At 47.5% G+C, this 25,511-nt stretch overlaps 1 protein-coding gene across 2 annotated transcripts in view; it reads right to left on the reverse strand.

The window, feature by feature from the left end:
• LOC135513323 (cytoplasmic FMR1-interacting protein 1 homolog) overlaps nt 1–20,528 on the reverse strand; it is a 126,096-nt gene extending 105,568 nt beyond the window's left edge. For both annotated transcript variants that reach the window (XM_064936239.1, XM_064936238.1), the window contains exon 1: nt 20,327–20,528. The gene's annotated coding sequence lies outside the window, so the exon portion shown is untranslated. The remainder of the gene's footprint in view (nt 1–20,326) is intronic.
• Between the last annotated feature and the right edge of the window lie 4,983 nt (nt 20,529–25,511).

Genomic DNA, 25,511 nt, shown 5'->3' on the forward strand with positions numbered 1-25,511 from the left:
ATCATTTGAATCAGCTGTGTAGTGCTAGGGAAAAAACTACAATGTGCGCCTTGTGGGTCCCCAGCACCAGGATGAACCTCTGCTCTAGAGATACAGTAAATCAGACCAGCTGAACTGTGCGATGGGAGTTGTAGTTTCCAACAGGACAAAACTCAACATATTTTAGCTCAGAAACCGTGGTAATGAACTACAATGACCATATAATCCATTGCTCGCAGGTGTGTTTCTTTTACGCCGGCTTCGTTAGGTTAGTAGTGTTGGGCAGACACGGACAGTAGTTTGAAGAATGCATCGCGGGGTCTCCACATGATCTCAGATCTCCAGGTATATAAATCTGTTGCATCATGGGGTATCTCTACATGATCTCAGATCTCCAGGTATATAAATCTCCACCTGAAAATACATGATCTCAGATCTCCAGGATTATAAATCTGTTGCATCGCGGGGTCTCCACATGATCTCACATCTCCAGGTATATAAATCTGTTGCATCATGGGGTATCTCTACATGATCTCAGATCTCCAGGTATATAAATCTGTTGCATCTCGAGGTATCTCTACCTGAAAATACATGATCTCAGATCTCCAGGTATATAAATCTGTTGCATCGTGGGGTCTCTCTACATGATCTCAGATCTCCAGGATTATAAATCTGTTGCATCTCGAGGTATCTCTACCTGAAAATACATGCACTAAGTCTGGGGTTCCCAAACTCGGTCCTGGTGCAACACTTGGGTGCAAGTGTCGTTTTTTGCCCTAGCACGACACAGCTGATTCAAATAATCAAAGATTGATGATGAGTTCGTTATTTGAATCAGCTGTGTAGTACTCGGGCAAAAAACGACACTTGCACCCAAGTGGGGCCCCAGGACCGAGTTTGGGAACCACTGATTGATAGTTGGTATTCAGCAGTCATGAAAGTATGCCTTATTTACTTTGAAGAACTACTAAATAGTGGTTGTCAGACAGAATCGGCAGCAGCTCTATCGGGATGAGATGATGACTTGGAATGAAATACTAAAAGTCGTTAAATAAAACCAATGTAATATAGAACTGGAATACTGTATTAAAAGGTAATAAATTATGGGTCATAAGTGATCAGTAGTGATGGACAGTCACTATCATCATGTGGCTCTGATTGTTTTATTCTGTGATGTTACAGCATTCCACATAATGCACTGCATTTAATGTTTAAAAAAATAAACACCACCGTAATATTGTATTTTTTTAGAATGGAACCGACCTGAAAAAGCACTAACCGCTCAGCACTGTCAGACACACAGACAGGTGTGAGGAATCAGAGGCCATATGGACAGGAGAACACAAAAGCCTTGTTCACACTGCAGGCCTTAATGCCTAAATCTGATCTGGAACATTGACTGTCCAAATCAGATGTGTGCTCAGGCAACAGTCATTAGCTGACATGGCTACACTAGTTGTCATAGTAACAACAGGTGTGTGCACAGTGGTGTCGGCTGATTGGTGGTGGTGCTCGTGCTTCCTATCACTCAGAAGTCATGTTGCAACATAAGGTGACAACGATGCCTGCCATGGATGTTTCCCAGTTGAGTTGAATGTTCAACATCACAGTGTAAGAACACTAAGTCTCAAAGCACATGTCAAACTCAGAGGGTTTCGCTCCTCCCTTGTACTTGAATGATGAATTAAGGTCACTATTTAGTAAGGAACTCCCCTCACCTGGTCACCTAAGTCTTAATTGAAAAGAAAATCCAAAAGCCAGCAGACACGAGGACCTCCATGGAATGAGTTTGACACCCCTGCCTCAAAGGATGATGATCCAGCTTTCAAAACGAGTCCTCTCTTGCTCGCCACAGCAGTCAACTAGCGAGCCGTTGGGCTTTCTAGCACAATCACTCATTTGTTTCTAAATAACACGCTAGTTAGTTACCACATGTTCTTGTCAAACTGTCAGAGTAGCTAGCAAGCAACAAGATATGCCAAATAATCCGTGCTTGACTTGGGCAGGAGCGTGTTGTGGTACTCCTGCACCTAAAGTACATGTAGACAATACCGCAGTGGTGTGAAGTACTGAAGTAAAGATACTTTAAAGTACTACTTAAGTCGTTTTTTTGGGTATCTGTACATTGACAACTTTTACTTGACTACATTCCTAAAGAAAACAAAGTAATTTTCCCCGACAACCCAAAGTATTCGTTACATTTTCCCCGACAACCCAAAGTATTCGTTACATTTTCTCCGACAACCAAAAGAATTTGTTACATTTTCCCCGACAACCCAAAGTATTCGTTACATTTTCCCCGACAACCCAAAGTATTCGTTACATTTTGAATGCTAAGCAGGACAGATTTTTTTTTTAAATTGACGCACCAGAGAACACGTGGTCATCCCTACTGCCTTTGGTCTGGAGAAATCGATAAACACAAACGCATCTTTAGTAAATAAATGGCCATGTCTGGTTTGCTTAATATAAGGAATTTAAAATGATTTATACTTTTACTTCTACTTTTGATAATTAAGTATACTTTAGCAATTACATTTACTTTTGATACTTACATATACTTAAAATCAAATAGTTTTAGACTTTCACTCAAGTACTATTTCACTGGCTGACTTTTACTTGAGTAACTTTCTATCAAAGAATCTATATTTTTACTCAACTTTGACAATTGGGTACTTTTTCCACCACTGCATTACCAGAACCCAAACACCAGAACCCAAACACCAGAACCCAAAATACCGGCACCCACAGCTGTATGGCTTAAGTCCAGAACCACAGAGCAGCTGCATTGTCTATGCTCATTCCATTTGTGGTACAAAACATTTTAATGTTGCGACTCCAACTGCATATAGAGCAGAAAGAGGGCGGGGTTAGGGTAAGTGCTCCTATCAACAAAAAAAAGAGGGCGGGGTAAGTGCACCTATCAAAGCAAAGAGGGCGGGGTAAGTGCACCTATCAAAGCAAAAGAGGGCGGGGTAAGTGCACCTATCAAAGCAAAAGAGGGCAGGGTAAGTGCACCTATCAAAGGAAAAGAGGGCGTGGTTAGGGTAAGTGCACCTATCAAAGGAAAAGAGGGCGGGGTTAGGGTAAGTGCACCTATCAAAGGAAAAGAGGGCGGGGTTAGGGTAAGTGCACCTATCAAAGGAAAAGAGGGCGGGGTTAGGGTAAGTGCACCTATCAAAGGAAAAGAGGGCGGGGTTAGGTTAAGTGCACCTATTAAAAGGAAAAGAGGGTGGTGTAAGTGCACCTATCAAATGAAAAGAGGGCGGGGTAAGTGCACCTATCAACGGAAGAGGGCGGGGTTAGGGTAAGTGCACCTATCAATGGAAAAGAGGGCGGGGTTAGGGTAAGTGCACCTATCAACGGAAAAGAGGGCGGGGTTAGGGTAAGTGCACCTATCAACGGAATAGAGGGCGGGGTTAAGGTAAGTGCACCTATCAAATGAAAAGAGGGCGGGGTAAGTGCACCTATCAAAAGGAAAAGAGGGCGGGGTTAGGATAAGTGCACCTATCAAAGGAAAAGAGGGCGGGGTTAGGATAAGTGCACCTATCAAAAGGAAAAGGGGCGGGGTAAGTGCACCTTGTACTGGCTGTATGTCTGCATTTTGAAAGCGGACTGCTGAAATGCAAAACAAATATAGAATATATATTCCAACAGTTCACCCAAGTGTTTTGATCTAAATAGCGAGTAAAGTCGTGATGGCAATATTTGGTAAAAAAATTACTCTTAATTACATTATTTATCCATATCATGTTTCCCTAATAGACTACAATCACATTATTTAGCCATATCATGTAATGTAATGCAAAGTTAGTATTCATTTACTTTGAGATATGCTGTTTAAAGGGCACCCTCTCTATATAACAATGGAAGGTTCATTTAACAGTAAAATAAGACGAAATGCGTCAAATCGCGTGATCTGCGAGGGTCAAATCGCGTGATCTGCGAGGGTCAAATCGCGTGATCTGCAAGGGTCAAATCGCGTGATCTGCGAGGGTCAAAACACGTGACCTGTGAGGGGTTGGTCCACCAAGTTATGTTGCTACTGTGTGACTGACATGAAGTACGACTGGTAAGAAATAGTCATTAATACCCACATAGTAAAGCTACCAGGTGCGTGTAGTAAAGCTACCAGGTGCGTGTAGTAAGTAAGGAGGCTCTCAGTGTGTATACTATCTAACAGGCTGGAGGCTCTCAGTGTGTATACTATCTAACAGGCTGGAGGCTCTCAGTGTGTATACTATCTAACAGTCTGGAGGCTCTCAGTGTGTATCCTCTCTAACAGTCTGGAGGCTCTCAGTGTGTATCCTGTCTAACAGGCTGGAGGCTCTCAGTGTGTATACTATCTAACAGTCTGGAGGCTCTCAGTGTGTATACTATCTAACAGTCTGGAGGCTCTCAGTGTGTATACTATCTAACAGGCTGGAGGCTCTCAGTGTGTATACTATCTAACAGGCTGGAGGCTCTCAGTGTGTATCCTCTCTAACAGGCTGGAGGCTCTCAGTGTGTATCCTCTCTAACAGGCTGGAGGCTCTCAGTGTGTATACTATCTAACAGTCTGGAGGCTCTCAGTGTGTATACTATCTAACAGGCTGGAGGCTCTCAGTGTGTATACTATCTAACAGTCTGGAGGCTCTCAGTGTGTATACTATCTAACAGGCTGGAGGCTCTCAGTGTGTATACTATCTAACAGGCTGGAGGCTCTCAGTGTGTATCCTCTCTAACAGGCTGGAGGCTCTCAGTGTGTACCCTGTCTAACAGGCTGGAGGCTCTCAGTGTGTACACTATCTAACAGGCTGGAGGCTCTCAGTGTGTACACTATCTAACAGTCTGGAGGCTCTCAGTGTGTATCCTCTCTAACAGTCTGGAGGCTCTCAGTGTGTATCCTCTCTAACAGTCTGGAGGCTCTCAGTGTGTATCCTCTCTAACAGTCTGGAGGCTCTCAGTGTGTATCCTCTCTAACAGTCTGGAGGCTCTCAGTGTGTATACTATCTAACAGTCTGGAGGCTCTCAGTGTGTATACTATCTAACAGTCTGGAGGCTCTCAGTGTGTATACTATCTAACAGTCTGGAGGCTCTCAGTGTGTATACTATCTAACAGTCTGGAGGCTCTCAGTGTGTATACTATCTAACAGTCTGGAGGCTCTCAGTGTGTATACTATCTAACAGTCTGGAGGCTCTCAGTGTGTATACTATCTAACAGGCTGGAGGCTCTCAGTGTGTATACTATCTAACAGGCTGGAGGCTCTCAGTGTGTATACTATCTAACAGGCTGGAGGCTCTCAGTGTGTATACTATCTAACAGGCTGGAGGCTCTCAGTGTGTATACTATCTAACAGGCTGGAGGCTCTCAGTGTGTATCCTGTCTAACAGGCTGGAGGCTCTCAGTGTGTATACTATCTAACAGGCTGGAGGCTCTCAGTGTGTATACTATCTAACAGGCTGGAGGCTCTCAGTGTGTATACTATCTAACAGGCTGGAGGCTCTCAGTGTGTATCCTCTCTAACAGGCTGGAGGCTCTCAGTGTGTATCCTCTCTAACAGGCTGGAGGCTCTCAGTGTGTATACTATCTAACAGGCTGGAGGCTCTCAGTGTGTATACTATCTAACAGGCTGGAGGCTCTCAGTGTGTATACTATCTAACAGTCTGGAGGCTCTCAGTGTGTATACTATCTAACAGGCTGGAGGCTCTCAGTGTGTACACTATCTAACAGGCTGGAGGCTCTCAGTGTGTACACTATCTAACAGGCTGGAGGCTCTCAGTGTGTATCCTCTCTAACAGGCTGGAGGCACTCAGTGTGTATCCTCTCTAACAGTCTGGAGGCTCTCAGTGTGTATACTATCTAACAGTCTGGAGGCTCTCAGTGTGTATACTATCTAACAGTCTGGAGGCTCTCAGTGTGTATACTATCTAACAGTCTGGAGGCTCTCAGTGTGTATACTATCTAACAGTCTGGAGGCTCTCAGTGTGTATACTATCTAACAGTCTGGAGGCTCTCAGTGTGTATACTATCTAACAGTCTGGAGGCTCTCAGTGTGTATACTATCTAACAGTCTGGAGGCTCTCAGTGTGTATACTATCTAACAGTCTGGAGGCTCTCAGTGTGTATACTATCTAACAGGCTGGAGGCTCTCAGTGTGTATACTATCTAACAGGCTGGAGGCTCTCAGTGTGTATACTATCTAACAGGCTGGAGGCTCTCAGTGTGTATCCTGTCTAACAGGCTGGAGGCTCTCAGTGTGTATCCTATCTAACAGGCTGGAGGCTCTCAGTGTGTATCCTCTCTAACAGGCTGGAGGCTCTCAGTGTGTATCCTCTCTAACAGGCTGGAGGCTATCAGTGTGTATACTATCTAACAGTCTGGAGGCTCTGTGTGTATCCTCTCTAACTGGCTGGAGGCTCTCAGTGTGTATACTATCTAACAGGCTGGAGGCTCTCAGTGTGTATCCTCTCTAACAGGCTGGAGGCTCTGTGTGTATCCTCTCTAACTGGCTGGAGGCTCTCAGTGTGTATACTATCTAACAGTCTGGAGGCTCTCAGTGTGTATACTATCTAACAGGCTGGAGGCTCTCAGTGTGTATACTATCTAACAGGCTGGAGGCTCTCAGTGTGTATCCTGTCCAACAGGCTGGAGGCTCTCAGTGTGTATCCTGTCCAACAGGCTGGAGGCTCTCAGTGTGTATCCTGTCCAACAGGCTGGAGGCTCTCAGTGTGTATCCTCTCTAACAGGCTGGAGGCTCTCTGTGTGTATCCTCTCTAACAGGCTGGAGGCTCTCAGTGTGTATACTATCTAACAGGCTGGAGGCTCTCAGTGTGTATCCTGTCTAACAGGCTGGAGGCTCTCTGTGTGTATCCTGTCCAACAGGCTGGAGGCTCTCAGTGTGTATACTATCTAACAGTCTGGGGGCTCTCAGTGTGTATCCTATCTAACAGGCTGGAGGCTCTCAGTGTGTATACTATCTAACAGTCTGGAGGCTCTCAGTGTGTATACTATCTAACAGGCTGGAGGCTCTCAGTGTGTATACTATCTAACAGGCTGGAGGCTCTCAGTGTGTATACTATCTAACAGGCTGGAGGCTATCAGTGTGTATACTATCTAACAGGCTGGAGGCTCTCAGTGTGTATACTATCTAACAGTCTGGAGGCTCTCAGTGTGTATACTATCTAACAGTCTGGAGGCTCTCAGTGTGTATACTATCTAACAGGCTGGAGGCTCTCAGTGTGTATACTATCTAACAGGCTGGAGGCTCTCAGTGTGTATACTATCTAACAGGCTGGAGGCTCTCAGTGTGTATCCTGTCTAACAGGCTGGAGGCTCTCAGTGTGTATACTATCTAACAGGCTGGAGGCTCTCAGTGTGTATACTATCTAACAGGCTGGAGGCTCTCAGTGTGTACACTATCTAACAGGCTGGAGGCTCTCAGTGTGTATACTATCTAACAGGCTGGAGGCTATCAGTGTGTATACTATCTAACAGTCTGGAGGCTCTGTGTGTATCCTCTCTAACTGGCTGGAGGCTCTCAGTGTGTATACTATCTAACAGGCTGGAGGCTCTCAGTGTGTATACTATCTAACAGGCTGGAGGCTCTCAGTGTGTATACTATCTAACAGGCTGGAGGCTCTCAGTGTGTATCCTGTCCAACAGGCTGGAGGCTCTCAGTGTGTATCCTGTCTAACAGGCTGGAGGCTCTCAGTGTGTATCCTGTCCAACAGGCTGGAGGCTCTCAGTGTGTATCCTCTCTAACAGGCTGGAGGCTCTCTGTGTGTATCCTCTCTAACAGGCTGGAGGCTCTCAGTGTGTATACTATCTAACAGGCTGGAGGCTCTCAGTGTGTATCCTGTCTAACAGGCTGGAGGCTCTCTGTGTGTATCCTGTCCAACAGGCTGGAGGCTCTCAGTGTGTATACTATCTAACAGTCTGGGGGCTCTCAGTGTGTATCCTATCTAACAGGCTGGAGGCTCTCAGTGTGTATACTATCTAACAGTCTGGAGGCTCTCAGTGTGTATACTATCTAACAGGCTGGAGGCTCTCAGTGTGTATACTATCTAACAGGCTGGAGGCTCTCAGTGTGTATACTATCTAACAGGCTGGAGGCTATCAGTGTGTATACTATCTAACAGGCTGGAGGCTCTCAGTGTGTATACTATCTAACAGTCTGGAGGCTCTCAGTGTGTATACTATCTAACAGTCTGGAGGCTCTCAGTGTGTATACTATCTAACAGGCTGGAGGCTCTCAGTGTGTATACTATCTAACAGGCTGGAGGCTCTCAGTGTGTATACTATCTAACAGGCTGGAGGCTCTCAGTGTGTATCCTGTCTAACAGGCTGGAGGCTCTCAGTGTGTATACTATCTAACAGGCTGGAGGCTCTCAGTGTGTATACTATCTAACAGGCTGGAGGCTCTCAGTGTGTACACTATCTAACAGGCTGGAGGCTCTCAGTGTGTATACTATCTAACAGGCTGGAGGCTCTCAGTGTGTATCCTCTCTAACAGGCTGGAGGCTCTGTGTGTATCCTCTCTAACTGGCTGGAGGCTCTCAGTGTGTATACTATCTAACAGGCTGGAGGCTCTCAGTGTGTATCCTCTCTAACAGGCTGGAGGCTCTGTGTGTATCCTTTCTAACAGGCTGGAGGCTCTCAGTGTGTATCCTCTCTAACAGGCTGGAGGCTCTCAGTGTGTATACTATCTAACAGGCTGGAGGCTCTCAGTGTGTATCCTATCTAACAGGCTGGAGGCTCTCAGTGTGTATCCTCTCTAACAGGCTGGAGGCTCTCAGTGTGTATACTATCTAACAGGCTGGAGGCTCTCAGTGTGTATCCTCTCTAACAGGCTGGAGGCTCTCAGTGTGTATCCTCTCTAACAGGCTGGAGGCTCTCAGTGTGTAGCCTATCTAACAGGCTGGAGGCTCTCAGTGTGTATCCTCTCTAACAGGCTGGAGGCTCTGTGTGTATCCTCTCTAACAGACTGGAGGCTCTCAGTGTGTATCCTCTCTAACAGGCTGGAGGCTCTCAGTGTGTATACTATCTAACAGGCTGGAGGCTCTCAGTGTGTATCCCGTCTAACAGGCTGGAGGCTCTCAGTGTGTATCCTCTCTAACAGTCTGGAGGCTCTCAGTGTGTATCCTCTCTAACAGGCTGGAGGCTCTGTGTGTATCCTATCTAACAGGCAGGGTGAGAGTAGAGAAGAAACTATGAAATGCTAATGCACATTCTGACTGAGTGACAGTAAACTTGGCTGCCTGCTTCTTGACCACAGACACTCAGAGTGCTAATCTGAAGCTTTTTTGCAGTGACGTATTTAGCCAACATCTATTTACATTAAAACACTTCTTGGTTTTTTATAAATCACAAGTATCATCCGATCCAACTGTCAATTTACGGATATGTTTATGGGTATAGCCATGTCAGCAAACCCCTGACAGGAACGTACAAATAACTGAACAATAAGACATCTGATTGGCTTAGAATAAACACTGGTATGGGATACAACAATCACATTTCCTGGTTGAAACACTCAATCTAAAATATGGAAGTAGACTGAACACTTATTATAGTTGTGGAGCTCTTCAACGCTGACTGACTGGCAGACCTGTGACAGTCTGGCAGAGCAGGGTAGTAACTGGAGAGAACTACACATGGTGTTTTATGCTTTACGTTTCAACAAATGACTTAACAGATTCACTATGCAGATATCACTCTGCCATTTCCTGGTTGATAAAACCAGTAGCTTGACTAATTTCAGTTTATGTGACAAAACAAGCAAGTGTGTAGTGTAGAGAATCACTGTTCCATCTCAACCACTGTGACATGTATTATCCATAACCTAGAATATTCTATTTTCAGCTGGTGTACAAAACCCCTATGTAAAAGACCCAAAAACAGCAAAGACGCAGACCCAGAAGCTAAATAGAATAGGTATACTTTCACTGTAGAAAAGCCGGAAGACTCAGTGACTTCTGGTTCAGTTTACTGTTCCTCTTGAAGCTGCAAAGTCATCAGTCGTCTTCTCCTTCCCTTATAAATAGGGTTAAATGCCTTGTCCTAGGATTAGGTCTAAGCCCTAGGAGGTCCGGGCCCTAGGGAGGCCGGGCCCTAGGGAGGTCCGGGCCCTAGGATTAGGTCTAAGCCCTAGGAGGTCCGGGCCCTAGGGAGGCCGGGCCCTAGGGAGGTCCGGGCCCTAGGATTAGGTCTAAGCCCTAGGAGGTCCGGGCCCTAGGGAGGCCGGGCCCTAGGGAGGTCCGGGTCCTAGGATTAGGTCTAAGCCCTAGGAGGTCCGGGCCCTAGGGAGGTCCGGGCCCTAGGGAGGTCCGGGCCCTAGGAGGTGGGCAGCAGCAGAGTAGAGAGACAAGTAGGACTGAACCACAGCTAACTAAGACTCAGGAGGTGTCCCTGATCGCTCTCCGTAGTGTAATCGATTGCACCCAAATTGGCCATTTCAATGTATAGGATTCATGTCATATTAAATATAATATCCAAACAATTTCATCCAAACCACTGAACGGTTAATAAGGATTCCAAATCCATGGCCAAGAGCCACCCACGGACCCTCCCCCCTCCCAAACCAAGAGCCACCCACGGACCCTCCCCCCTCCCAAACCAAGAGCCACCCACGGACCCCCCCCCCTCCCAAACCAAGAGCCACCCACGGACCCTCCCCCTACCAAACCAAGAGCCACCCACGGACCCTCCCCCTCCCAAACCAAGAGCCACCCACGGACCCTCCCCCTCCCAAACCAAGAGCCACCCACGGACCCTCCCCCTCCCAAACCAAGAGCCACCCACGGACTCCCCCTCCCAAACCAAGAGCCACCCACGGACCCCCCCTCCCAAACCAAGAGCAACCCACAAACCCAATGCATGTCAATGGTACCTATATTAGCATTTTCATGCATCATATCCAACTCTATAAGTAACATAATTGAGCTACAACATTTTTAGATACTTTATTGGGAGTTGGATATGAAGCGTGAAAATGCTAATATAGGTACCATTGACTTGCATTGGATTTGTGCCACAAACGCTAAAAAGTTAGCATCTGAAACAGGGTCCAAAAAAACCAAAGCATGGTCTGCTGTCATACCTTATCCACAGACTGCTTACAGTCTATTTACTACACCCTTTATTAAAGGGCCAGACTGCTTACAGTCTATCCACTACACCCTTTATTAAAGGGCCAGACTGCTTACAGTCTATTTACTACACCCTTTATTAAAGGGCCAGACTGCTTACAGTCTATTCACTACACCCTTTATTAAAGGGCCAGACTGCTTACAGTCTATTCACTACACCCTTTATTAAAGGGCCAGACTGCTTACAGTCTATTTACTAAACCCTTTATTAAAGGGCCAGACTGCTTACAGTCTATCCACTACACCCTTTATTAAAGGGCCAGACTGCTTACAGTCTATTTACTACACCCTTTATTAAAGGGCCAGACTGCTTACAGTCTATCCACTACACCCTTTATTAAAGGGCCAGACTGCTTACAGTCTATCCACTACACCCTTTATTAAAGGGCCAGACTGCTTACAGTCTATCCACTACACCCTTTATTAAAGGGCCAGACTGCTTACAGTCTATTTACTACACCCTTTATTAAAGGGCCAGACTGCTTACAGTCTATTTACTACACCCTTTATTAAAGGGCCAGACTGCTTACAGTCTATTTACTACACCCTTTATTAAAGGGCCAGACTGCTTACAGTCTATCCACTACACCCTTTATTAAAGGGCCAGACTGCTTACAGTCTATCCACTACACCCTTTATTAAAGGGCCAGACTGCTTACAGTCTATCCACTACACCCTTTATTAAAGGGCCAGACTGCTTACAGTCTATCCACTACACCCTTTATTAAAGGGCCAGACTGCTTACAGTCTATCCACTACACCCTTTAATAAAGGGCCAGACTGCATACAGTCTATTTACTACACCCTTTATTAAAGGGCCAGACTGCTTACAGTCTATTTACTACACCCTTTATTAAAGGGCCAGACTGCTTACAGTCTATTTCCTACACCCTTTATTAAAGGGCCAGACTGCTTACAGGGGAAGGAAACCAATGTCCTTTTTGTAATTTCGGAGGCCAATTTGTTTTCAGCACTTCTCTTTCCATGACGGAGTGAAACTTGATGTTTTCTCATGACTCGTCTCTCTGCAGTAGACACATGGTGAGCAATATGTTCGCAACATCGAATCACAATAAAATCACAGTATGCAATTACAATACACATCATAGAAGCGTCGTGATAATATCGGATCGTGAGGTCCCTGGTAATTCCCAGCCCTAATATCTGGGGGGGGCGTTCAGTTCACTCAAACGTCTGCTACGTTGTGGAATGGTTTGTACCGAATGGCACATTTTCCCCAAAATATTTTTTGTAAATTCTTGAACAGAAAGATAAGTTCTCCATTTAGGTGGGCGTATTTTAAAAGGGAAACGGTGCATTTTTAACCCAACACGTTTTTCCCCCCAACTGGTCATTCAATACAGCGCCGTTTCAATTCAATTGATGGTAAAAATGTAGCGAACCCAGCCCAGTAGTCCAGCGCTGTTGGAAATATGTCTCCTCTCACAGACTCTCGTCTGGATGAAGCCTTGCGTGGTAGAAACTCCGTTCAAGTCATGTTATGTTTTGTGGCCCTGTAGCTATGTCGAGACCAGCAGCAAAAGATGTAGCCAATGACACCTCTGAACAGGAGATTGACAGTCACACCTCCAACAGTAGCTGTGCAGTTGCAACAACTTGTCACGTTGTAAATATACGAGAGGTGTGAAATCACATGAAAACGTCAGCTTCCAAGGAAACCACTTCGCTCGAAGCCTCACTTTGCCACAAGAAAAACAACTACAGAGGTAGAAACCCTGCGGAGATAACTGACGTCCCCCACCACAAACCAAACCTGCAATACCAACATCCAGATATACTAGGGTCCAGCTGTCACCCTCCCCCATCTACAGTTTCTCTCTTTCGCTTCTAAACCTCAGCAGCAACTCTCACTTCTCCTAAACATCAGCAGCAACTCTCACTTCTCCTAAACATCAGCTGCAACTCCCTCTCCCCTGCCCCCTCTCTCAACTGTGCTTCACCAGATCACACAAGAAGGAAGACACTGAGCAAATACAAAACACACAGAGTTCCTTGGGCCTATACCAGACTGCTGGGGGGCCTATACCAGACTGCTGGGGGGCCTATACCAGACTGCTGGAGGGCCTATACCAGACTGCTGGGGGGCCTATACCAGACTGCTGGAGGGCCTATACCAGACTGCTGGAGGGCCTATACCAGACTGCTGGAGGGCCTATACCAGACTGCTGGAGGGCCTATACCAGACTGCTGGAGGGCCTATACCAGACTGCTGGAGGGCCTATACCAGGCTGCTGGAGGGCCTATAGCAGACTAGATAGAGGCCTATACCAGACTGCTGGGGGGCCTATACCAGACTGCTGGGGGGCCTATACCAGACTGCTGGGGGGCCTATACCAGACTGCTGGGGGCCTATACCAGACTGCTGGAGGGCCTATACCAGACTGCTGGAGGGCCTATACCAGACTGCTGGAGGGCCTATACCAGACTGCTGGAGGGCCTATACCAGACTGCTGGAGGGCCTATACCAGACTGCTGGAGGGCCTATACCAGGCTGCTGGAGGGCCTATAGCAGACTAGATAGAGGCCTATACCAGACTGCTGGGGGGCCTATACCAGACTGCTGGGGGGCCTATACCAGACTGCTGGAGGGCCTATACCAGACTGCTGGGGGGCCTATACCAGACTGCTGGAGGGCCTATACCAGACTGCTGGAGGGCCTATACCAGACTGCTGGAGGGCCTATACCAGGCTGCTGGAGGGCCTATAGCAGACTAGATAGAGGCCTATACCAGACTGCTGGGGGGCCTATACCAGACTGCTGGGGGGCCTATACCAGACTGCTGGGGGGCCTATACCAGACTGCTGGAGGGCCTATAGCAGACGAGCTCTAGGCCTGTAGCAGACTAGATCGAGGCCTATACCAGACTGCTGGAGGGCCTATACCAGACTGCTGGAGGGCCTATACCAGACTGCTGGAGGGCCTATACCAGACTGCTGGAGGGCCTATAGCAGACTGCTGGAGGGCCTATACCAGACTGCTGGAGGGCCTATAGCAGACTGCTGGGGGGCCTATAGCAGACTGCTGGAGGGCCTATACCAGACTGCTGGGGGGCCTATACCAGACTGCTGGAGGGCCTATACCAGACTGCTGGAGGGCCTATACCAGACTGCTGGAGGGCCTATAGCAGAAGAGCTCTAGGCCTGTAGCAGACTAGATAGAGGCCTATAGCAGACTAGATCTAGGCCTATAGCAGACTAGATCTAGGCCTCTAGCAGACTAGATAGAGGCCTATAGCAGACGAGCTCTAGGCCTGTAGCAGACGAGCTCTAGGCCTGTAGCAGACTAGATCGAGGCCTATAGCAGACGAGCTCTAGGCCTGTAGCAGACTAGATAGAGGCCTATACCAGACTGCTGGAGGGCCTATAGCAGACGAGCTCTAGGCCTGTAGCAGACTAGATCGAGGCCTATAGCAGACGAGCTCTAGGCCTGTAGCAGACTAGATAGAGGCCTATAGCAGACTAGATAGAGGCCTGTAGCAGACTAGATAGAGGCCTGTAGCAGACTAGATAGAGGCCTGTAGCAGACTAGATCTAGGCCTGTAGCAGACTAGATAGAGGCCTGTAGCAGACTAGATAGAGGCCTATCTGGTCTGAATAGAGACGTGTTGAGCTTTAAGAGAAACCTCTCCTTATCTAATTGCAGAGTTGGTTAGTGGTGGCAGAATGGCTACAGGATAGTGGGTGTATTACAAAGTAAGGATCCAACCAACCGGTGAATGGTTACATTGTGGTTTTGCAGGAACCTGGGCCATGCCACCCAGCCCACACCCAACAGATACGATACGAATACATAGAAACCACATTTATAAATCAACACAACAATACACGTCACGACAGACATCTGGTTCGTATGCACTGACACCAAATACAATTTAAACCTTGATTTTTGCAGAGCAATGGATATGACTTCAGTTCAGAAAGAATGACACGTTGACTTTGAAATCTCTGTTCCTCAATAACAACCCAACAGCAGTGACCGACACGTAGTTCAACGAGTAGTTCAACTACTAGACATTTTGCAGGTGGTAGCTGAACTCCACTGAACATAAATAGAAGAAACGCAACATGTAAAGTGTTGGTCCCATGTTTCATGAGCTGAAATTACAAAAATCACAGAAAGGTTCCATACCTGCAAAAACTCCCCACCCATAGCCGCACCCCTGCACCCCTGCCCAGTCAAGTGAAATCCATAGATAAGAGCCTTGTGAATTTATTTCAATTGACTGATGTTCTTCCATGAACTGTAAATCGTTGAAATTGTTGCGTTTATATTCAGTGTTCAGTATTGTTGGATTTGACATTTTGAACATTGAGATATGAAAGACATGATGGATCAGACGCATATTAAGGAGAGAGATCTGTAGAAAGACAGAGTGGCTGTGGAATGTGTTGGGGGACGGGAGCAGAGCAACATGTTGATACAGATGGACATCTGTGGACTAGGGGGAGGAGGGGTGAGGTCAGGAGGTGAGGACAGAGATGTGTTGATACAGATGGACCTCTGTGGACTAGGGGGAGGAGGGGTGAGGTCAGGAGGTGAGGACAGATCCATAAGAACCATAAGATGTAAGGATTGAAGAGGAGGAGGAGCAACGAACCACACTTGCTGTCTCGGACTGGCCGGCTCCCCTCTCTCTACTGGGATTCTCTGCCTCTGACCCGATTACGGGGGCTGAGTTAGTAGCGCTCTTGCATGACAGTCCGAGAAGGGGTGAGTCACTGCTTTGATCTTCCTGTCCGGTTTCGCAGCCCCTCAGGTGCAGTGGATGATAGTACTCAGCCTTGCCTCAGGGTCGTAAGTTGGTGGTCTGTTGATATGCCTCTCGTAGTGTTGGGGCTGTGCATTGGCTAAGTGGGTGGGTTTATATCCTGCCTGGTTGACCCTGTCTGGGAATATCGTCAGACGGGGCCACAGAGTCCCCCGACCCACCCCGGTCTCAGCCTCCAGTATCTATGTTGCAATAGTTTGTGTGTCGGGGGGCTAGGGTCAGACTGTTATATCTGGTGAAATTCTCCTGTTTTATCTGGTGTCCTGTGTGAATTTAAGTATGCTCACTCTAATTCTCTCCCTCCACTCCTGGCGGACCTGAGCCCTAGGACCATGCCTCAGAACTACCTGGCCTGATGACTCCCAGTCCACCTGGTCGTGCTTCTGCTCCAGTTTCAACTGTTCTGCCTGCGGCTATGGAACCCGGACTTGTTCACCGGACATGCTACCTTGGGTTTCTGTATAGAACTTTGGGACAAAGGCCTTTACAAATACATTTAATTGAAATTTAATAATAATAATAATATAAAATATAATATATCCCATTTAGCAGACGCTTTTGTCCAAAGCGACTTACAAGTCGGCTGGGGCCACTACTTTTAGATATGGGTGGTCCTAGCGGGAATCGAACCCACGACGCTTGGCATTGCAAGCGCCATGCTCTACCGACTGAGCCACACAGGACCCCTATTTGTTTGACTTTCAACGTGGCACCGTCATAGGATGCCACCTTTCCAACAAATCTGTTTGTCAAATGTCTGCCCTGCTAGAACTGGCCCAGTGGAAGTGCTGTTATTGTGAAGCGTAAATGAACGTTTACCCCTGGAAGCAGCGTCAGCATAAGAAGCGCTCATGGCCTAGCAGCCGTACATAAGCATGAAATCACCATGTGCAATGCCAAGCGTCAGCTGGAGTGGTGATAAGCTCACCGCCATTGGACTCTGGAGCAGTGGAAACGTGTCGAACGGACTAATCATATATATATATAGTAAACTCAGCAAAAAAAAGCAAAGTCCCATTTTCAGGACCCTGTCTTTCAAAGATAATTCGTAAAAATCTAAAACACTTCACAGACCTTCATTGTAAAGGGTTTAAACACTGTTTCCCATGCTTGTTCAATGAACCATAAACAATTAATGAACATGCACCTGTGGAACGGTCGTTAAGACACTAACAGCTTACAGACGGTAGGCAATTAAGGTCACAGTTATGAAAACTTAGGACACTGAAGAGGCCTTTCTACTGACTCTTTTTCAGAGTGTCCCTGCTCATCTGCATGAACGTGCCTTAGGCATGCTGAAATGTCCATACTGTGAGATACCTAAGACAGCGCCACAAGGAGACAGGATGGACAGCTGATCGTCCTCACAGTGGCAGACCACGTGTAACAACACCTGCACAGGATCGGTACATCCGAACATCACACCTGCGGGACATGTACAGGATGTCAACAACAACTGCCCAAGTTACACCAGGAACACACAATCCCTCCATCAGTGCTCAGACTGTCTGCAATAGGCTGAGAGAGGCAAGACTGAGGGCTTGTAGGCCTGTTGTAAGGCAGGTCCTCACCAGACATCACCAGCAACTACATCGCCTATGGGCCACCAGTCAAAACTGTTCGCTGCTCTGGCCCCCCAATGGTGGAACAAACTCCCTCACGACGCCAGGACAGCGGAGTCAATCACCACCTTCCGGAGACACCTGAAACCCCACCTCTTCAAGGAATACCTAGGATAGGATAAAGCAATCCTCACCCCCCCCCCTTAAATGATTTAGATGCACTATTGTAAAGTGGCTGTTCCACTGATGTCAGAAGGTGAATTCACCAATTTGTAAGTCGCTCTGGATAAGAGCGTCTGCTAAATGACTTAAATGTAAATGTAAATGTGGCACAAACCCACCGTCGCTGGACCAGACAGGACTGGCAAAAAGTGCTCTTCACTGACGAGTTGTGGTTTTGCCTCACATGGGATGATGGTCGGAGTCGCATTTATCGTCGAAGGAATGAGCGTTACACCGAGGCCTGTACTCTGGAGCGGGATCGATTTGGAGGTGGAGGGTCTGTCATTATCTGGGGCGGTGTGTCACAGCATCATCAGACTGAGCTTGTTGTCATTGCAGGCCATCTCAACGCTGTGCGTTACAGGGAAGACATCCTCCTCCCTCACGTGGTACCCTTCCTGCAGGTTCACCCTGACATGACCCTCCAGCCATACTGCTCATTCTGTGTGTGATTTCCTGCAAGGAATGATCTTAATCCCATTGAGCACGTCTGGAACCTGTTGGATCGGAGGGTGAGGGCTAGGGCCATTGCCCCCAGAAATGTCCGGGAACTTGCAGGTGCCTTGGTGGAAGAGTGGGGTAACATCTCACTGTAAGAACTGGCAAATCTGGTGCAGTCCATGAGGAGGAGATGCACTGCAGTACTTAATGCAGCTGGTGGCCACACCAGATACTGACTGTTACTTTTGATTTTGACCCCCCCTTTGTTCAGGGACACATTATTCCATTTCTGTTAGTCACATGTCTGTGGAACTTGTTCAGTTTATGTTTCAGTTGTTGAATCTTGTTATGCTCATACAAATATTTACACATGTTTAGTTTGCTGAAAATAAACGCAGTTGACAGTGAGAGGATTTTTTTTTTTTTGCTGAGCTTTGATATTATTTTTAGTCCATATCACCTTAGCCCTTATCCATCCAAAACAGCAAGGGATGCCTGTTAATGTTCAAACGGCTGTTAGCAAAACTCCCCCCTACAGAAGACGTCTTCGTCCAATGAGCGCGTGTGCATTCGGACAAGTATTCAGACCCCTTGACTTTTTCCACTTTTGTTACATTACATCCTTTATTCTAAAGTGGATTAAATTGTGTTTCCCCCTCAAGCTACATACAATTATCCATAATGACAAAGCAAAAACAAGTTGAGGTTTTAGCAAATGTATTTAAAAAAATAAATAACATTTACATAAGTATTCAGACACTTTATTTAGTACTTTGTTGAAGCACCTTTGGCAGCAATTACAGCCTGGAGTCTTTGCACACCTGTATTTGGGGAGTTTCCCCATTCCTCTCAATCTCTTGTCAGGTTGGATGGGGAGCGTCGCTGCACAGCTATTCTCAGGTCTCTCCAGAGATGTTAGATCGGGTTCAAGTCCGTTCAAGAACATTCAAAGACTTGTCCGGAAGCCACTCCTGTGTCGTCTTGGCTGTGTTGTTGTTCAGTTGGACGGGGAACCTTCACCCCCAGTCCGAGGTCCTGAGGGCTCTGGAGCAGGTTTTCGTCAAGAATCTCGCTGTACTTTGCAGTGTTCATCTTTCCCTTAATTCTGCCACCACCATGCTTCACCGAGGGGATGGTACCAGGTTTCCTCCAGATGTGACGCTTGGCATTCAGGCCAAAGAGTTCAATCTTAGTTTCATCAGACCAGAGAATCTTGTTACTCATGTTCTGAGCGTCCTTTAAGTGAATTCCGTCTGGCCACTTTACCATAAAGGCCTGATTGGTGGAGTGCTGCAGAGATGGCTGTCCTTCTGGAAGGCTCTTCCATCTCCACAGAGGATCTCTAGATTTCTGTCAGAGTGATCATCGGGTTCTTGGTCACCTCCCTGACCAAGGCCCTTCTCCCCTGATTGCTCTGTTTGGCCGGGCAGCCAGCTCTAGGAAGAGTCTTGGTGGTTCCAAACTTCTTCCATTTAATAATGGAGGTCACTGTGTTCTTGGGGACCTTCAATGCTGCAGAAAATGTTTTGGTACCCTTCCCCAGATCTGTGCCTCGACACAATCCTGTCTCAGAGCTCTCCCCAGATGTCATTCACTTTGTCATAATATGATAGTGTGTAAATTGATGAGTAAAACTTTTACATGAATTTTAGAATAAGGCTGTAAAATAACAAAATGTGGAAAAAGTCAAGGTGTCTGAATACTTTCCGAATGCCCTGTAACTTAGTCATTATCAACCAGTAGCTTTCACAGTAACTTCCCCAACAGGCAATTATTTGGATCACTTTTAGTATTTTCTCATTGATGTCAGTCAACATCCACCATGATTGGTACAAATAATTCCTGCAACCTGTGACTCGCCTGTAGAAGAGTTACTCTCGACGGGCGGATCTGTGTCAGATTTCTGCGTGTCAAGATCCTATCTAGTCTGATTAGTCGCACTGTTTGAGGCCTAGGGCGTTGAAGGAAAATATGCAGTTTATAGAGTTAACTTTTCATTAATTAATTCAAAATAATAAGCGCATAACTATTTTTTTATCGTCTAAATTCGATAAAAACGGTAATTCTCTTGAATAGAAAACCCATAAGGAGTAAAACAACGCGAAGCCACAAAAGGCAACACCCATCCAGAGAAACATCACAGAAAGTTTTCGTAGGCGTTGGTTACACAGCTAAAACTTCCCGAACTGATTAGATACTCACCCGGAGTTGTTTTCCTGGGAATTTGGTCCACTTCAACGACTTAGAAATCCATTCAACACTAATATTAATAAGCTTGACGCCCCTGGAAAACAATGGCGGTGAAAAAGCATAAATAGCACCGTTTTTTTAGTCTGGGTCAATCTTCTTCCCTGTTTGAGGCTATCGCGTCAGGCAGGCGGGGAGTCGAGAACAGGGAGTTCCTGTCCCACTGAAGCAGGGAAATGGAACAGGAAACCCCTCCACTGCGATACAGATGTTATCCGCTAGGGACGGTGTGGGGAACGACCTCACAGGAAAGGGCTCCCCACTACTTACCATAACCACAGAGTCAGCCTACTCAACCAATCAGATGAGGGAGTGTGATGACGCAAACGCCGAGATACATGCCATTCTTTTTTTTGATGAACTGTTTCACAGAAAGACACATCTTTGAAATTGGCAGATTTCTGGCTGATAAAATATGATAACTTTATTTGGCACCTATGCACTTACTATAGTGATTTATTTATTGTACTCAACATAGCCTTGTAGTCCACCCTAACTCCACTCGATACAGGGGTAACTCACCACCCTAACTCCACTCTATACAGGGGTATCTCACCACCCTAAACCCACTCTATACAGGGGTATCTCACCACCCTAACTCCACTCTATACAGGGGTAACTCACCACCCTAACTCCACTCTATACAGGGGTATCTCACCACCCTAACTCCACTCTATACAGGGGTAACTCACCACCCTAACTCCACTCTATACAGGGGTAACTCACCACCCTAACTCCACTCTATACAGGGGTAACTCACCACCCTAACTCCACTCTATACAGGGGTAACTCACCACCCTAACCCTACTCTATACAGGGGTAACTCACCACCCTAACCCCACTCTATACAGGGGTAACTCACCACCCTAACCCCACTCTATACAGGGGTAACTCACCACCCTAACCCCACTCTATACAGGGGTAACTCACCACCCTAACCCCACTCTATACAGGGGTAACTCACCACCCTAACCCCACTCTATACAGGGGTAACTCACCACCCTAACTCCACTCTATACAGGGGTAACTCCCCACCCCACTCTATACAGGGGTAACTCCCCACCCTACTCTATACAGGGGTAACTCACCACCCTAACTCCACTCGATACAGGGGTAACTCACCACCCTAACTCCACTCTATACAGGGGTAACTCACCACCCTAACTCCACTCTATACAGGGGTAACTCACCACCCTAACTCCACTCTATACAGGGGTAACTCCCCACCCTACTCTATACATGGGTAACTCAACCCCCTAACTCCACTCGATACAGGGGTAACTCACAACCCTACTCTATACAGGGGTAACTCACCACCCTAACCCTACTCTATACAGGGGTAACTCACCACCCTAACTCCACTCTAAACTGGGGTAACTCACCACCCTAACCCTACTCTATAGAGGGGTAACTCACCACCCTAACCCTACTCTATAGAGGGGTAACTCACCACCCTACTCTATACAGGGGTAACTCACCACCCTAACCCTACTCTATACAGGGGTAACTCACCACCCTAACTCCACTCTAAACTGGGGTAACTCACCACCCTAACCCTACTCTATAGAGGGGTAACTCACCACCCTAACTCCACTCTATACAGGGGTAATCCACCACCCTAACTCCACTCTATACAGGGGTAACTCACCACCCTAACCCTACTCTATACAGGGGTAACTCACCACCCTAACCCCACTCTATACAGGGGTAACTCACCACCCTAACCCCACTCTATACAGGGGTAACTCACCACCCTAACCCCACTCTATACAGGGGTAACTCACCACCCTAACCCCACTCTATACAGGGGTAACTCACCACCCTAACCCCACTCTATACAGGGGTAACTCACCACCCTAACTCCACTCTATACAGGGGTAACTCCCCACCCCACTCTATACAGGGGTAACTCCCCACCCTACTCTATACAGGGGTAACTCACCACCCTAACTCCACTCGATACAGGGGTAACTCACCACCCTAACTCCACTCTATACAGGGGTAACTCACCACCCTAACTCCACTCTATACAGGGGTAACTCCCCACCCTACTCTATACAGGGGTAACTCAACCCCCTAACTCCACTCGATACAGGGGTAACTCACAACCCTACTCTATACAGGGGTAACTCACCACCCTAACCCTACTCTATACAGGGGTAACTCACCACCCTAACTCCACTCTAAACTGGGGTAACTCACCACCCTAACCCTACTCTATAGAGGGGTAACTCACCACCCTAACCCTACTCTATAGAGGGGTAACTCACCACCCTACTCTATACAGGGGTAACTCACCACCCTAACCCTACTCTATACAGGGGTAACTCACCACCCTAACTCCACTCTAAACTGGGGTAACTCACCACCCTAACCCTACTCTATAGAGGGGTAACTCACCACCCTAACTCCACTCTATACAGGGGTAATCCACCACCCTAACTCCACTCTATACAGGGGTAACTCACCACCCTAACTCCACTCGATACAGGGGTAACTCACCACCCTACTCTATACAGGGGTAACTCACCACCCTAACTCCACTCTATACAGGGGTAACTCACCACCCTACTCTATACAGGGGTAACTCACCACCCTAACCCCACTCGATACAGGGATAACTCACCACCCTAACTCCACTCTATACAGGGGTAACTCACCACCCTAACCCTACTCTATACAGGGGTAACTCACCACCCTAACCCTACTCTATACAGGGGTAACTCACCACCCTACTCTATACAGGGGTAACTCACCACCCTAACCCCACTCTATACAGGGGTAACTCACCACCCTAACCCTACTCTATACAGGGGTAACTCACCACCCTAACCCCACTCGATACAGGGATAACTCACCACCCTAACTCCACTCTATACAGGGGTAACTCACCACCCTAACCCCACTCTATACAGGGGTAACTCACCACCCTAACCCTACTCTATACAGGGGTAACTCACCACCCTAACCCTACTCTATACAGGGGTAACTCACCACCCTACTCTATACAGGGGTAACTCACCACCCTAACCCCACTCGATACAGGGGTTACTCACCACCCTAACCCTACTCTATACAGGGGTAACTCACCACCCTAACCCTACTCTATACAGGGGTAACTCACCACCCTACTCTATACAGGGGTAACTCACCACCCTAACCCCACTCTATACAGGGGTAACCCACCACCCTAACCCCACTCTATACAGGGGTAACTCACCACCCTAACACCACTCTATACAGGGGTAACCCACCACCCTAACACCACTCTATACAGGGGTAACTCACCACCCTAACACCACTCTGTCCAGGGGTAACTCACCACCCCACTCTATACAGGGGTAACCCACCACCTTAACCCCACTCTATACAGGGGTAACTCACCACCCTAATCCTACTCGATACAGGGGTAACTCACCACCCTAACACCACTCTATACAGGGGTAACCCACCACCCTAACCCCACTCTATACAGGGGTAACTCACCACCCTAATCCTACTCTATACAGGGGTAACTCACCACCCCACTCTATACAGGGGTAACTCCCCACCCCACTCTACACAGGTGTAACTCACCACCCCACTCTATACAGGGGTATCTCACCACCCTAACCCCACTCGATACAGGGGTAACTCACCACCCTAACCCTACTCTATACAGGGGTAACTCACCACCCTAACCCTACTCTATACAGGGGTAACTCACCACCCTACTCTATACAGGGGTAACTCACCACCCTAACCCCACTCTATACAGGGGTAACTCACCACCCTAACACCACTCTATACAGGGGTAACTCACCACCCTAACCCTACTCTATACAGGGGTAACTCACCACCCTAACACCACTCTGTCCAGGGGTAACTCACCACCCTAACTCCACTCTATACAGGGGTAACTCACCACCCTAACCCTACTCTATACAGGGGAAACTCACCACCCTAACCCTACTCTATACAGGGGTAACTCACCACCCTACTCTATACAGGGGTAACTCACCACCCTAACCCCACTCTATACAGGGGTAACTCACCACCCTAACCCTACTCTATACAGGGGTAACTCACCACCCTAACACCACTCTATACAGGGGTAACTCACCACCCTAACCCTATTCTATACAGGGGTAACTCACCACCCTAACACCACTCTGTCCAGGGGTAACTCACCACCCTAACACCACTCTATACAGGGGTAACCCACCACCCTAACCCCACTCTATACAGGGGTAACTCACCACCCTAACACCACTCTATACAGGGGTAACTCACCACCCTAACACCACTCTATACAGGGGTAACCCACCACCCTAACCCCACTCTATACAGGGGTAACTCACCACCCTAATCCTACTCGATACAGGGGTAACTCACCACCCTAACACCACTCTATACAGGGGTAACCCACCACCCTAACCCCACTCTATACAGGGGTAACTCACCACCCTAATCCTACTCTATACAGGGGTAACTCACCACCCCACTCTATACAGGGGTAACTCCCCACCCCACTCTACACAGGTGTAACTCACCACCCCACTCTATACAGGGGTATCTCACCACCCTAACCCCACTCGATACAGGGGTAACTCACCACCCTAACTCCACTCTATACAGGGGTAACTCACCACCCTAACCCTACTCTATACAGGGGTAACTCACCACCCTAACCCTACTCTATACAGGGGTAACTCACCACCCTAACACCACTCTATACAGGGGTAACCCACCACCCTAACTCCACTCGATACAGGGGTAACTCACCACCCTATCCTATACAGGGGTAACTCACCACCCTATTCTATACAGGGGTAACTCACCACCCTATCCTATACAGGGGTAACTCACCACCCTACTCTATACAGGGGTAACTCACCACCCCACTCTATACAGGGGTAACTCACCACCCTACTCTATACAGGGGTAACTCACCACCCTACTCTATACAGGGGTAACTCACCACCCCACTCTACACAGGTGTAACTCTCCACCCCACTCTATACAGGGGTAACTCACCACCCTATCCTATACAGGGGTAACTCACCACCCTACTCTATACAGGGGTAACTCACCACCCCACTCTACACAGGTGTAACTCACCACCCCACTCTATACAGGGGTATCTCACCACCCTAACCCC

This window comes from Oncorhynchus masou, chromosome 24, assembly GCF_036934945.1.
Source record: "Oncorhynchus masou masou isolate Uvic2021 chromosome 24, UVic_Omas_1.1, whole genome shotgun sequence".
NCBI lineage: Eukaryota > Metazoa > Chordata > Actinopteri > Salmoniformes > Salmonidae > Oncorhynchus > Oncorhynchus masou.